Here is a 16005-nt window from a genome sequence, read left to right as displayed (position 1 = left end):
GTATATAAAAGTAGAGTTTCGGTCATAAAATTTTAACAAAAAAATAATATATATTAAAATACAAATTTAAAACAATTAATTTTCACATTTAACTCACATAATATAAAATTGAAATCTTTATAGCTTCTCCCTATAAATTATGCATTAACTTTATTTCTCCACTAAGTTGTATTAATCAATTGTATTAAAACAAAACAATAAATTAGAATTGTAACTCTCATTTTTCTAAATGTAATTTTTCATCATTTCTCTTCCTATAAATACTCATTATCTTATTCTCTTAGTCTATCACTCTTTCATTCTCTCATCTTCTTCCACTACTCTCAAATCTCTTTTTTGTTTTGTTTTGTTTTGTTTTGTATTTTTTTTTTTGTTATTGTTGTTGTATGGATTATAAAAAATCAAATCAAATATCATTGTAAAAGCTTAGTTTTAGAGTTTGTATGATATGTATATTTTATATATTTATTTTAATCTTTTAAAATGTTTATCTCCATTTTCTATTTTATATTAACATCTTATAAGTCATTATTTTCATACTTCCTTACAATATTTACCACACAATAAGATCATAAAGTTAAAATGATCCATATGTAATTATCTATTATGTCTCTGGTTATCTCACATATTCATGTATCATTTTAAATAATTTATAAAGATCAATATAATATTTAAAGATCAATATAATTATCCATTTATCCATTTATAAAGACTATTTTGTTTTGTGATCCAATTGTTAAATCTGCAGAGATCAATATAATATATATATATATATTTTTATGATTTGAGGTTTTTGAAAACAAAAAGAACATAATTAAACAATTGGTTTTTTGTGTCTTTAATCAAAATAAAAAATGATTCAAAAAACAAAACATATTCAACTGGAACTTAAATATAAAAATAAAATATAGTTTTAAAAATATCATTTCACTAAATTCTCTAAAGATGAAACCATTAGTAAGAAATCTAGCACTATAATTTAAATTGATGAGTGAAAACCAAAAAAATATAAGTTATCCTTAGGATTTTAAAAATTATTGAAATTGAAGAATTCATATAATTTTATAAGAAAACTAATTTAGTTTGTCACTTAAAAAGTAATATTTTTTATTTTGAAATATTATGTGTAAGTGTTGAGTTTATATCAACAAACAACCAAATCATGTGAATTTTGATTCAGCCACTTGGTATTCCTTTTATTTTAGGTTATAAAAAGTTAAAATATTTATTTATAATTAAAGACATATAACTCCATTTAACTCAAATGTAACTCCTATCCAATAATTGTACATTAATTCATTCCTCCTACTAACTTATTATCTTTCAAGAGAAATTACTTTTGGTTAAATTTTAATATTTTTTATTTATTTTGGTTGGCTAAAATTTTATTCATATTTTGGTTGGCTAAATTAATATATTTCTCATGTAAAATTATTGTTTATAATATATTTCTCATTTCAAAGTTTAAAGCAATATATCATATATATATATAAGTAAGGTTTTGGTCTCTCCTTATTGGTTGATTTTCATTTAATGTTTTCTAATTTTTTTTATTTTTTTATTTGCTTTCTAATTGCTTTAAACAATATTTAAGATCCAATAAACACAATACATTTAACTCACACATTAAAATAAAATTATAACTGAAAATAAAATAAATTATGCATTAATCATATTCTACCACTCAATTCTATTCAAACACAATAAATTACTATTGTAACTCCATAGTTCTAAATGTAACTTCCATCATTTCTTATCATATAAATAAGCATTGTCTCAATCTATCATTCTCTCATATTGACATTCTTTTACTATCTCATTTTCACATTCTCTCATTCTCTTCTACAATACCTCAAATCATTTTTCATCTTTTTTTGTTATTTTTGATTTCTTATTTTTGTTGTATGGGTTGTAAAAAAAAATGAAATATCATTGTAAATTGTTAATGCTAAATTTTAATTTTAGAGACTACATGATATATATTTTACATTGTTCTTATTTTAAAAGATTTATCTCCTTTATCTAATTTGGATTATTATCTTATAAGTAATCATTCTCTCTTCCTCTCCCACCAATATCAAATGTTGTTATATCTCATATGTGTTGTAAGAATTTGATTCTATATTTTAATTTAGAAAGTATTATATATATATATATATAGATATTACATTGTTCTATTTTTTAAAGATTCATCTCCATTATCCAATTTAGATTACCATCTTATAGTAAACATTCTCTCTTCCTCTCCTACCAATATCAAATGTTGTTATATCTCATATGTGTTGTAACTTGTAAGAGTTTGATTCTATATTTTAATGTAGAAAGTATTATATATATTTAACATTGTTTTCAATTTTTATTTTATTTATATAAAAAATATTTCTTTTATATTTCTTGCCTTTCTAATCTATTCATATTTATTTTTAAAATTTGCATAGTTAAATTTAATTCACATATGTTGGTTTTAACAAAACAATCAACTTTATTTGAGAATTAGATGTTCCTATTCATTTTTAAACGATCAATGTGTAACATATAAGCATTTTGTCTTGCAATCACAAGTTCCATTTCCATTGCTTAACTCCATGGTTAAACTATAATATATGTTGTCCTATTTGTAGGAATAACAACATACTTATTTAATTTATTTAAAAGAGCAGATGATTAAACGAAATAAATATTTCTCCAAATTTTATAATTCAATCAGTGAGTGTACTTATTATTTTGAAAAACTTTTACATTGAAGTTCATAAAATCATATAAGAAAACTAAAATACTATATCACTTCAAATTTGGAAGGAAACACTTGGTATTCCTTTTTAAAAAAGTCAAGACACATATAAAAATTTATTAATATTTAACTCACTTTAAAGACATTAAAGGTCATTTAACTCAAAAATAACTTCTATCCAATAATTTCATACATTCCTCCCACAAATAAAAAAATATATATATATATTTTCAAGATTGTATTTAAATATTACATAATTTTTTAGTTAGCTAAATTTATAGTCACATATATACAATATATATACATAAGAATTTATATTACTTATTAACACCATAATTCGACCCATTATTTGCTTAACTCAATATTGGTTTCAAAGCCAACTAAAGAAAAACAGAAACGATCTTATTGATATTAGACCAAAACATGGGCATACAAACATAATTACTTACACGGAAGATATTTTTAAAAAATAACTTATTATTGCAACATCAACGTATGAAGGGTTTACATAAGCAGTTAATTAGAAAATATATAATACAATAAATGTATTGGAAACAATATCAGTCAATGATAAGATTGGATCCTCAAAAGCAAGAAACAACATCTTCATAATTCATAAAAAGTAAACGCCACAATTATACACATCTGAACGAAATGGTATAAACATATAGTGTGTAAACAAAAGTGACGGTAAAGCCCGTATATACCTAATTAAAACGAAATAATACAAAAGAGAAAACGAAAAAGACCAAAAAAAAAAACAAGAAAGTGCCAACTACACCACAACCCACGCGTTGCGTGGGGAAGCACCTAATTGTCCCTTAAAAGTAAGGTAAAAAGTGATGTTTCTTTTAAACCATTCTCAACTATGTATATATCTTATTATATTAAGTTGAGTTTTGAAAGTTAGTCATTAACAAGATTTTGACATGTGTTAAATTATCAATTTCAAATTTTGATATTTGTAAAAGTTAATATTTAATAAGAGATATATGATTACAACAAAAATAAAATATTTTTTTTATAAAATATTCATAATGTTAAAAGATAATTATCAAAAATTACATTATTTACTTATTTTAAATTATAATATTATCAAAAGATAATAAGGAGATTATAAATATATTTCATAAAATTTGAAATTATAATAATATTTACTTATTTTAATTTTAAATTATTAATTCTAAAAAAAAGGGATTAAAGATAATATACAGTTAATTATTAATTCTAAAATTTTGTAAATACTCATTTTAATATAAACATAGATCGTCTTATAATTAAATAATTTATTCAAAAACACTACTTTCAACTTTATTTAATTAGTTTTTTTTAATGGGAAGATAATTTTCTCTTATTCTTTTAAACAAAAATTTTCTCATACTTTCTCCCTTTTTAGTTGGGAATATGTATTTGTGACAACCCGTCCCACGGATCCCACTAGCCCACCGCTAGCTGCCCCAACGGACCATCCGTGGACCACACTAGCCCACCGCTAGCCGTCCCAACGGACTCCAAGCTAGCCCTGCAGGGCATCGATCCTAACCCATCAGGATGGAAATCCACATCCACCAATAGGTTATTGGTGCACCAGGCGTTCCTCGAACCCTGGTCCCCACCCTTTAACAACCTTCCCACAGGACAAGTTACCACCAATTGACCTGCAGATCAATTGGTGACAGCTTGTCCTGTGGGAAGGTTGTTAAAGGGTAGGGACTAGGGTTCCAGGAACGCCTGGCGCACCAATAACCTAATTTTTATGTGACAACCCGTCCTGCGGACCCCACTAGCCCACCGCTAGCTGCCCCAACAGACCATCCGTGGACCCCACAGCCCACCGCTAGCCGTCCCAACGGACTCCAAGCTGGCGCTACAGGGCATCGATCCTAACCCATCACTGTGGAAATCCACATCTACCATTAGGTTATTGGTGCGCTAGGCGTTCCTCGAACCCTGGCCCTCACCCTTTAACAACCTTCCCACAGGAAAAGTTGCCACCAATTGATCTGCAGGTCAATTGGTGGCAATTTGTCTTGTGGGAAGGTTGTTAAAGGGTGGAGACCAGGGTTCGAGGAACGCCTGGCGCACCAATAACCTACTGGTGGATGTGGATTTCCACAGAGATGGGTTAGGATCGATGCCCTGCAGGGCCAGCTTGGAGTCTGTTGGACGGCTAGCGGTGGGCTAGCAGGGTCCACAGACGGTCCGTTGGGGCAGCTAGCGGTGGGCTAGTGGGGTCCGCGGGACGGGTTGTCACAAAACTAAACGATATTGATGACTACTTTAATATCTTTTATCATTAACAGAGTTTATTTCTTATTCATATTTCATTAAAACATTTTAAAAGACTTTGATGTTGATCGATTGTTGATCTAATTGTATTATATTATTTACGATAGATGTTGATACTTACATAATATTATTCCGTATAAATTTGAAAATACCGAATCTCATGAATATTGCTTAGTTTAAAGGTAAAATAAAATATCATATCGTTATAACATCTTTACCAAGCTTGCTTTACCCATTCATAAATTGGTTGGTAAAATAAATTATCATATCGTTATAACATCTTTACCAAGCTTGCTTTACCCATTCATGTATCGTTACTACTATATACAGACCGCAACCGCTCCAATTGAAGTAATTGCAACATACCATATACAACCAATTCATGAATGTGCCTATCTTATCTCACTTTCCATGATTATATGGCCAAACTATTAAACCCAACTTGGAATCTAATAATCTAGTTAAGAATGTATATCATTTATTTTTCTACAAACTCATCCGTTTCACACAATTAATGAGATGTCAGAGATTTTAGTTGTGTATTATTATTATTATCTTTTCAAGTTTTACTAATTTACTAGAATAGGACCCGCCCGATGTGCAGGTTTAGAGTTTTTAAAATAAAATTAAATTTAACAAAAAAATATAAATAAATATTTTTAATAAGTAAAATTTATCTATAAAAATAAAATGGTACACGGAGTTGTCCAATGTGATATTTGGTGTAAATGGTGCGACTATGCGGTTGAGACTATTCATCATGTTTTCTTTGAATGCCCTCGCTCGTGTGAAGTTTGGGATTTATCTCCGACTCTAGTCTCATCAGAAGGTTTTCTATATGAGTCAGTGTACTCGAATTTGAATTTTATTTTCTGGAGGGGTGCCTCTCAACAGGGTGATTCTGAACAAGCTCTTCAATTACCATAAAATTTATGGACAATTCTGGAAGGTCATAAATAAATAAAAAAATCAAGATTTAGAGATCGAGGCGAATGATATAATTGCTCAGGCTTTGGGCGATAAGTTAGCCTGGGAAGAGGCGCCCTCTTTTACGGCGGTCATGCCAGTGCCGTCTCCGTCTTCGGATGTCCAAGTTTCTTCACCTGGTTGTTAGATTAATGGTTCTTGGAAAGCAACCAATGTGCATTCAGGATTGGGCTGGTGGTATTGCGTTGGTGAAGAGCGAACCTTGTTGTTGGGGGCCAAGTGTCTAAAACGGAGCCCCTCCCCTACATTCGGAGTTAGAAGCGTTGTTGTCGGTCATGGAGCGGATACGTGTTGCAGGGATCGATTGTCAACATTTCGAAACTGATTGTGCTGAGGTACTCACTATTGTGCAGTCCCTGAAGATTGGCCATCCTTCTCCCACATGCTCAATGAATTTAACTCCCTAGAGTCCTTCCCACTATTCTATATCTCTTAGATCTCCCATGCGTCAAATAAGAAGGCAGATTGTCTTGCCCGTGCTTCGCGTTCTCTTATCTCTGACGTTTCTTTTGTAAACCCCTTCCCTCCAGCTTGGACAACTAACCGAGGAATTTATTTTTAATTTATTATTTGGTTAAAAAAAAGTAAATAGATGCACTTTTAGTTAAAGAAAATAGTTGTAGATGAGTTCAAAGTTACTAAAATAAAATTAAATTTAACAAAGAATATATATATAATTCTTTTCATAATTAAAAACAATATATAAAAATAAAGAGATAAACTTTTTTTTTCTTTTTTTTTTTTGAATAAAAAAGAGATAAACTTTTAGTTATAGAAAATAGTTATTTTTTGTTTTCTGTAATACACTAACGTATATCCATTTACAAATCTACTATATACATTACCACTAAAAATGTATTTGTACACACAAATATATTTTCCTGTTAAAATATACTCTTTAGTCTTTACTACTACCAACAAATTATCTTTATGAACACCTTAAATAACCTATTATATGTCTCTTCACATTAATATTTTTATGGTTAAAAAACGCATATGTTAATATTACATACTCTTATCTTATATATTACAGTAGCAGACTTTTTGAATAAATTATTTGATTGGTGAAAAAAATATGAGATGATCTATTTATTTTTTTTTTTTTTACGTCAATCATCTTTTGAATATTGTGCTGAGTTACTCACTATGGTGCAGTCTTCTGGATATTGGCCGTCCTTCTCCAATTTGCTCGATGAGTTTAACTCGCTAGAGTCTTGCCCACTATTCTCCATCTCTTGGATCCCACATGCATCAAATACGAAGGCGGATTGTCTTGACTGTGCTTTGTGTTCTCTTATCTCTAAAGTTTCTTTTGTAAATATTTTCCCTCCGGTTTGGACAGCTAACCGAGAAATTTCCTTTTAATTGTTTGATTGGAAAAAACAGTAAATAGATACACTTTTAGTTAAAGAAAATAGGTGTAGATGAGTTCAAAGTTATTGAAATAAAATTAAATTTAACAAAAAATATATATTTAGTTCTTTCCGTAAGTAAAAACAATATATAAAAGTAAAGAGATAAACTTTTAATTACAAAAACGCATATGTTAATCTTACATACTCCTATCTTATATATTTCAATAGCAGTTTTTTGAATAAATTATTTGATTGGTGAAAAAAATATGAGAAAATCTATTTTTTTATGTTTTTTTTTCAACAATATTTGAATTTTATGATATATATATATATATATATAATTTTCTTATAATTATTTTTTTCTAAATTTTAAAACTGTTTAAATACTTTAAATAAAATTAGGTTTTCTTTTCTCTATTTTACTTTTATATAAAACCTTTTTATGGTAGTTTTTAAATTTTTACATTTTTATTTTTTATAATTTTAATAAATTTAAAATTGACATGTGTCAACATCTGAATGATACAATTGACACATGTCACGATCTTGTTAATTAGTAATTTTGACATCAAATTTTATATAATAAGATTTTCAAATACTTATAACTATAATTTTTTCGTCATTATTGATTATGCACTCTTTTTGACATCTACTCTTTCCATATTCTATTGGCTCACATATAACACATATTAGACTGTAAAATAATTTTCAAGATATCTTATAACTATTTTCTCTTTAATTACTATTTTTCAATACTTAAATTTGTATTAGAAGCATTTGATTCAATTTATGAAATATCAAATTTTTTTCTTTTTGGATCATGTTATAAAATAATATATCACTTTTAATATTTTTTCCTGTTTAAATTTTATAAATAAAATTACAGAATTTTTTTTATTCTACCATAATAAATTTTACTTCCATTCTAAAACTCAATAATACACAATTGCATTTAAGAAAAAAACTCTACCTCAAATTTAAATTTTACTTCTATTCTAAAACTCAATAATACACAATTACATATTTTTTATTCTAACCTAAATTTAAACTTTACTTTCATTCTAATACTCAATAATACATTTGAAATTTTAAATTATGATCAGTTTAATAGAAAATTTTAATTATATTATTACCACTAATAAAAAATTATAGTATTTTTCTTATTGTAATACTTTATTTATTTTACATAAATATTTTTTTATTTAAATTTTCTATTATTTATAATTAACATAAATATACACTAAATGAATATTTTTAATTTATTTTAAAGTACAAAATTAAATCTATAGGGTTTAAAAATAGTGTTGGGCCTATAGATTTTGGATGAAATTTAGTTGAATGGATGTTGAAAGGGTTTATTAGAATCTGTAAAGGCCCACAAAATTAATGAAGAAGTGGCTGATGTGAGAAAAAGTAACTTTATATATATACTAGATGAGGACCCGCCCGATGTGCAGGTTTAAAGTTTTATAAATTAAATTAAAAAAATATATTAAAATTTGTTGTACGTTATTTATAAAATTTATTTTTGCTATAATACACTGATTTATATCTATTTACAAATATTTTATGCATGTTACTATTAAAAGTGTATTTTTAAAACCATAAATATATTCTATGTTACAAATATATTTTTTAACACCACCTAGAAAATGTCTATATGAATGAACACATTAAGCCAACTATTTTAGTTTCACTTCTGCATCGTTTTTTAATTACAAAAATTGTTGGCTTTTTTGAATAAAAAATATATTACATAATATATTACATAATGTACCATCACAATAATGTATGACCACCATAGAGAAAACCACGGCTCCACCCTCATCCCTTATAGAGAGAACCTTGCGTCCAACCTCCTCCACCACGGAGGCTTCGCCTTCCTTCCTCTTGGGGAGATAACCTTGCGTCCAACCTCCTCCACCTTCTTCCCTTGGGAGATAACCTTGTGTGCAACCTTCTCCACTATAGAAAGAACCTCGGTTCTACCCTCCTCCTGTGTGGAGAGAACATGTTCACATCTTTTTGCTATCTTAAAATGGCTTGCTCCGACAACCAATGAAAGTAAAAACCTTTTTCTAACGTCACAAAATCTTTTGATAGTAACTAATGTTAAATTTTCCAATGTATTTGTGGAAGTATCTTTGACACACCATGATGTAGCTCTGTCTCTGTAACGCCTCAACCGCCACCTTACTTAGTGAGCCCATGTCCATTTTCAGTCCATATGCCCACCTTCTTAAGTGGGCCCTACATCTATCCCCGGCCTGTGGACCTACCCATATTCGATAGCCGGTTTGTTGCGTCTGGGAGGATTTAAAAACTCGTTTACCGACCCTACAAATCTACAAATGATATTTTTCTGTGTTTTGTCATCACTCGCACAATTCCGACAATCACTTCGAGGAAGGTCACCGATCATAAAGTTCTCTCAGGAGTCAGGATCCTTGACCGAAAAAAATAAGTGCATTTTAGTGATATATGTGGCCAAATCAATTCTTTTATACCTTTTCCACAAATTAGGATGTCACAGTCTTTGAGCTCATATGGATCCATCAACAACAATTTATGTTTTTCCAATCTATCTATCTATGTTTGTTGTAAGCTTGTGATTGATTAACCTATTTTATCCATCCATTAGGTTGATGAGCTTCTATTCGTTATCTCTCTTTGGTATTGAATGAATAATGGTAACAATTATGTTTGCAAAAAAAAAAAAAAAGTTTATGACCAACCAATCAAGGTTGAGAAATTAGAAGAAAATTAATTTGACATAAGTAAAGAAACAATAGAATATTATAAGCACGGTAATATATGAATTTTAAATAATTCAAAGATGAAAATATAAACTAAATAAAAAATCTATTAGGAAAAGTAGATGCATATATTAGTTTTTTTCTTAGGTTAACATATTAATACTATGACAACCCGTCCCGCGGACCCCACTAGCCCACCGCTAGCTGCCCCAACAGACCATCCGTGGACCCCACTAGCCCACCACTAGCCGTCCCAGCGGACTCCAAGCTGGCCCTGCAGGGCATCGATCCTAACCCATCACTGTGGAAATCCACATTTACCAGTAGGTTATTGGTGCGCCAGGCGTTCCTGACACCCTGGTCCCCACCCTTTAACAACCTTCCCATAGGACAAGTTGCCACCAATTGACCTGCAGATCAATTGGTGGCAACTTGTCCTGTGGGAAGGTTGTTAAAGGGTGGGGACCACGGTTCGAGGAATGCCTGGCGCACCAATAACCTACTGGTGGATGTGGATTTCCACAGTGATGGGTTAGGATCGATGCCCTGCAGGGCCAGCTTGGAGTCCGTTGGGACGGCTAGCGGTGGGCTAGTGGGGTCCACAGATTGTCTGTTGGGGCAGCTAGCGGTGGGCTAGTGGGGTCCGCGGGACGGGTTGTCACATAAAAATCGCAGGTCAATTGGTGGCAACTTGTCCTGTGGGAAGGTTGTTAAAAGGTGGGGACCAGGGTTCGAGGAACGCCTGGCGCACCAATAACCTACTGGTGGATGTGGATTTCCACAGTGATGGGTTAGAATCGATGCCCTGCAGGGCCAGCTTGGAGTCCGTTGAGACGGCTAGCGGTAGGCGAGTGGGGTCCACGGATGGTCCGTTGGGGCAGCTAGCAGTGGGCTACTGGGTTCCGCGGGACGGGTTGTCACATAAAATCGCGGAACCCAGTAGCCCACTGCTAGCTGCCCCAATGGACCATCCGTGGACCCCACTAGCCCACCACTAGCCGTCCCAACGGACCCCAAGCTGGCCCTACAGGGCATCGATCCTAACCCCTCACTAGGCAAATGGAACTATTCATCCAAATCCACAATAGGTTATTGGTGCGCCAGGCGTTCCTCGAACCCTGGTCCCCACCCTTTAACAACCTTCCCACAGGACAAGTTGCCACCAATTGATCTGCAGGTCAATTGGTGACAGCTTGTCCTGTGGGAAGGTTGTTAAAGGGTAGGGACCAGGGTTCGAGGAACGCCTGGCGCACCAATAACCTACTGGTGAATGTGGATTTCCACAGTGATGGGTTAGGATCGATGCCCTGCAGGGCCAGCTTGGGGTCCGTTTGGACGGCTAGCAGTGGGCTAGCAGGGTCCACGGATGGTTCGTTGGGGCAGCTAGCAGTGGGCTAGTGGGGTCCGCGGGACGGGTTGTCACAAGTTTTCCTAATATTACCACATGATATATATCTATAAAGATTTACCCTCAAAACTTTGAATGATTATATTCGAGTTCAAAAATTTATATTAATAGAAAAAGTTTTCAATTAAAATCCCGCGCTTGCGAAGGTGCAAATTCTAGTGATTATATATACTTACCTTTTTGCCTACTTTTTTCATTCATCTTCAGTCTCCATTTCTTATTGTGGAAATATCCCTTTATTTTCTTGTGTTAATAGTGTTAACAAATAATAAAATAAGTATCTAACCCGTGTTAACACAAATTTAATGATGTTTTATTAATTCCAACATGTTTTCTTTATAACCCATCTACTATATAACCATATTATATAGTATTTTAAACTTTTTAATTTTACATATTCATAATATATTAAAAAATTTTAAGTTTATATATATTAATTATAATAATTAAATAAATGTGAATCGAAGTTATTTTTACATTAAAAATCAAAGCTCATAGTTTTTGGAAAACAAAATATGAATCAAATTGTTATTTTCTTTGTTTGCAAAGGATTCAGAGATAGAATATCTTCAAAACACAATAGAAGGTGTTGTTAAATATATCATAGTTTCTGTTTCCATATTGATTTTGCTGTAATTTTTTGTTCGAATGGAATGTAAAATATTTAGGAAACAAAATATGAAGTAATGCTATTTTTAGAAATTGTTTATTTGTAAATAAATTTTTAAATAAGTACAAAAAAGGTAAAACCCAAAATATACTTCAAAAATGTATATAGATTCAAAATTGGTTAGATCACTCGAAATTGAGATTATGAATGCTCTACTAAACAAATACGTCTACAAACATTACCATGTATGAACGTGCGGGTAGGGATAAATTAGATATTAAATGGTATATGTGGAGAAAGATTCCACATTGGAAAATGTGATGGGACTTAACTAATATATAAGGGGTTAGGGCTAATCCATTTGTGCCAATTGGTTTTGATTTGGAAGCCACAGTAAAATCCAAATTTAACATGGTATCAGAGCCTACACATACTAGTCCGTTAATTAATTTAGCCCGTATAGAGGCCCGATCACCCCACTAATTGATGACCCAATAGAAGGCTCAATTCCATCAAGATAGCTAAAAAACATTATCTCGAGGAGCCATGTTGGTTTCTGTCGAGATTAATGGCTAGAAGATCCATTTATCTTGAGAGGACGTGTTGAGAAAGATCACACATTGGAAAATGTGATGAGATGTAAGTAATATATAAGAGGTTAGGGCTAATTCACTTGTTGGCAATTGGTTTTAAGTTACAAGTCCACAAACCCGAGTTTAATAGTATGAAAATAAATATTATGTTTTGACTTCTTTTTATAATTAAATTTATTATTTTTAAGTACTTCATTTTCAAAAATATATTTATCTTAGGTACTGTAATCAAATTATGGTTACTTTAATATCATTATTCAACAAACTCATTTTGCTATTGTACCTCCTATTATAAACAAAACTTACCCAAATTAAAACTAAATCCAAATAAATTTAACACTCCTAATCATACTGTTGGAAAAGTTTGGAACATACACACTTAATTTCATATAATTTTTACAACCAAATTATGTATTACCACTTAACTTTATACTAGATCCGGGTCCGCACATACGTGTGTGATTGTTTGCAAAAACTAAGTTTTATTTTTTCTAATATTTTTCAGTAATATAATTATCATTGCTTTAGATCAAAGTTGTTTATTTTCTAAAGAAAAGAACTGTTATTCTTTATAATTATTTAGACAAAGTTTATAATTTGTCTATAGAGAATAAAGGAGAGTAGAAAACGTGTTGTGAGTGTAGTATAGAAAATTTGTTGTGGATGTAATATAGTTTGTTCGTTTGAGGAAAATCATAACTTTCTCCATCTTCTATACTATTTAAATAGTTGGCTTGTATCAATTTTATAGCGACTCCAACTCGAAAATTACATGCATATTGTACTCTCCGTTATCCTCCGAGCATAGGATTAAGATACAATTTTTTCTTGGGGAAAAGATTAATATACATATAATGGATTAATTACACTACAAATCCTATAATCTATATCTATTGTATTTTTTAACTCATACATAAAAGTTACGGGTTAACAATTAACAATTTTTTTTTTTTTTTTTTTTTTGTCAAACCAAAGCTTTCATTTAAGCTGAAATCTCAAAAGGAAGTGAGTTCTTACAACAAGAGATAATACAAACAAAGCAACAAAAGGATAAGAGTTCCATGGGCTTAACAAAGTGATTTTCAACTTGAACAAATTTTAAAATATTTGAGAAGAGTACTGGAACCAATGTGGATTCGTCTTTGAAGCCAAGCTTCACGAGATCTTTGACCAACAGGTGATCATGAACAGCTCTAGCGGATAACGCAGTCGAGTTTGAAAAAAAGTGTTCCACGAAGGGAAGAGGTGGAGGGCTTCTCGCCAACAGGGGAGGGATCAGAAATATAAGAGCAAATTCTTCTAATCTTCTAGAAACAGACCTCTTGAATCTAGTTGAAGCTACAATCGGGGTTCGCAGAGAATGGGCATCAAACCGTAATAAAACAGGTGGATCCTCCCTCAAATGAAGCTCAAAGCCATGGAGGTTAAGGAAATCCACACAAAGCTTGTAGTCGGTTTGGCTTTGAGATTTATCAACAGAACCAAGCTTACAATCTAGTGGCGATAGGTGGGGAATGGGAGCAATGGGCATAAGCAACGGTTTCAACTCCGAGGTCAGGGCAGGATCATACTTATAGTTAGCATTACAAACATCCGACCAATGTTAAAGTACTGGCCTCAATACACATATCTAACAAGCCAATCTAAAGCCGCCAATGTTCTACTACCGAGGGTTACTCGACTTGACCAAGCAGAGGTAATGGGTGCTAAAGAGGTTGAGCTTGATATAGACTTATCAACACCGGATCTGGGAGGGTTCAAACTCGGTTCAAGGTCAGGGAGTAGGATAGTGGCTTGGAAAGCAACACAGCACATAATGTTCGAGAAATGTAAAGCTCCACATAGATTCAACAAAGGTTTGCATCCAATGAAAAGTAAAGTGTAGTATCCATATGGTTTCGAGAAAGGAATAAGCTAGTCTTCTCTAAGGATAGTTTTCCTATGACCAAATGGGAGACCAATCTCACCATTATCCAGCAAACACGATTCTGAGTAAGGCTAAGCAGAGCAATGAAGAAATCAGACCTGGATATGGGCCACAGTGGCGTTAATAGGCAACAATGATAAGCAAGGTCTATCCTAACAAACCATAGGGTTGCTGGTGGTGGGTGATGGGAGGAAATGCCGCCGCCATTTTTCAAGAATGGAGGGACATGCGACGGTAAAGCATCTAAGGGAACCATCCACCAACTTTTGAGCTCGCCGTGTGCTGTCGGCGTTCCCACTGGAAAAGGCACACCTGATGGTCCAAGAGAAGCTCCTGCCATCAATGAAAACCAGTGGGAAGGAAACAATGGTGGTGCCGGTGCTAGTCCAGATCTAGAGCCAAACGGTGTAGCGAGGAAATCTTGCTCGGATGTAAAGGATGAGTAGCAGCTGAACTGTTGGGAAGCTTCTGTCATCGGGTTCACGAGCAGGACCACATCCGAGATCTGATTCAGATCGGAGCTTGTAGAGCAGAGATGTGCTCTTCTATCGGTAAAGTAACCTTTTGAGAAGACAGCTTCTTGGGAAATTGTAATTGGATTTTGAGGAAAAAAAGACTTCGAGTTAGAATAAAAGAACAGGAATAAGCTTATGTAGATTCGAGAGAGGTTAAGAAGGTTTGTCACCCCGACGCCGGCGATAAGAGGTCTCACCGGCGCCAGAAGGAATGGTTCGTAAGAGAGTCTCGAACCCCGAACCTAGGAGCTTTTTAGGGCGAACTAGTTAATTATTAAGTACAATATGGAAAAAAATCTCTTTCTAATGCCCAATAAAACAAAGTAATCAAGAAGCATTTTAATTTTTCCATACAAACTCACAGAAAAAAAACCGAAACAAATTCCGGTGACAGTCCGACTGTAAGAGGCGCTTTTACCTTCTTCTTCCACATAAACAAATATCAAGCGACAGTGGAAGTCAAATTGATCTCGTTTACTCTTGCACTTAGTTTTTTTTTTCAAAAATAAAAATCAAATAGATTTTACAATGTTCCTCTTTGGGAGCTTCTCTGGTTCTCGATTGTTGCGACTTTAGCTACTTTTATCAATTGAAATATCAAGCGACATGGAAGTTCATCAATAATTTGCGTAGAAGCCAGTGAGATCAACACTATGTATTGTGCAAGGTAAGCAATTTTAGTTTCTTAATTTGTATTTAAGCTGGGTTTTTGATTTGTATCAGGTTTTCATTCATCTTTTATAAATCAATTTTTCCTGCAAGTAATTAATGGATCCAAATTGAGATGGGCAGTTCGCGATCAACGCCAAAGCAAGGTTCGCCATCATTTATCAG

Source organism: Camelina sativa, chromosome 15, assembly GCF_030686135.1.
Source record: "Camelina sativa cultivar CO46 ecotype springtype chromosome 15, ASM3068613v1".
Lineage (NCBI taxonomy): Eukaryota > Viridiplantae > Streptophyta > Magnoliopsida > Brassicales > Brassicaceae > Camelina > Camelina sativa.
This window is presented reverse-complemented; position numbering follows the sequence as displayed.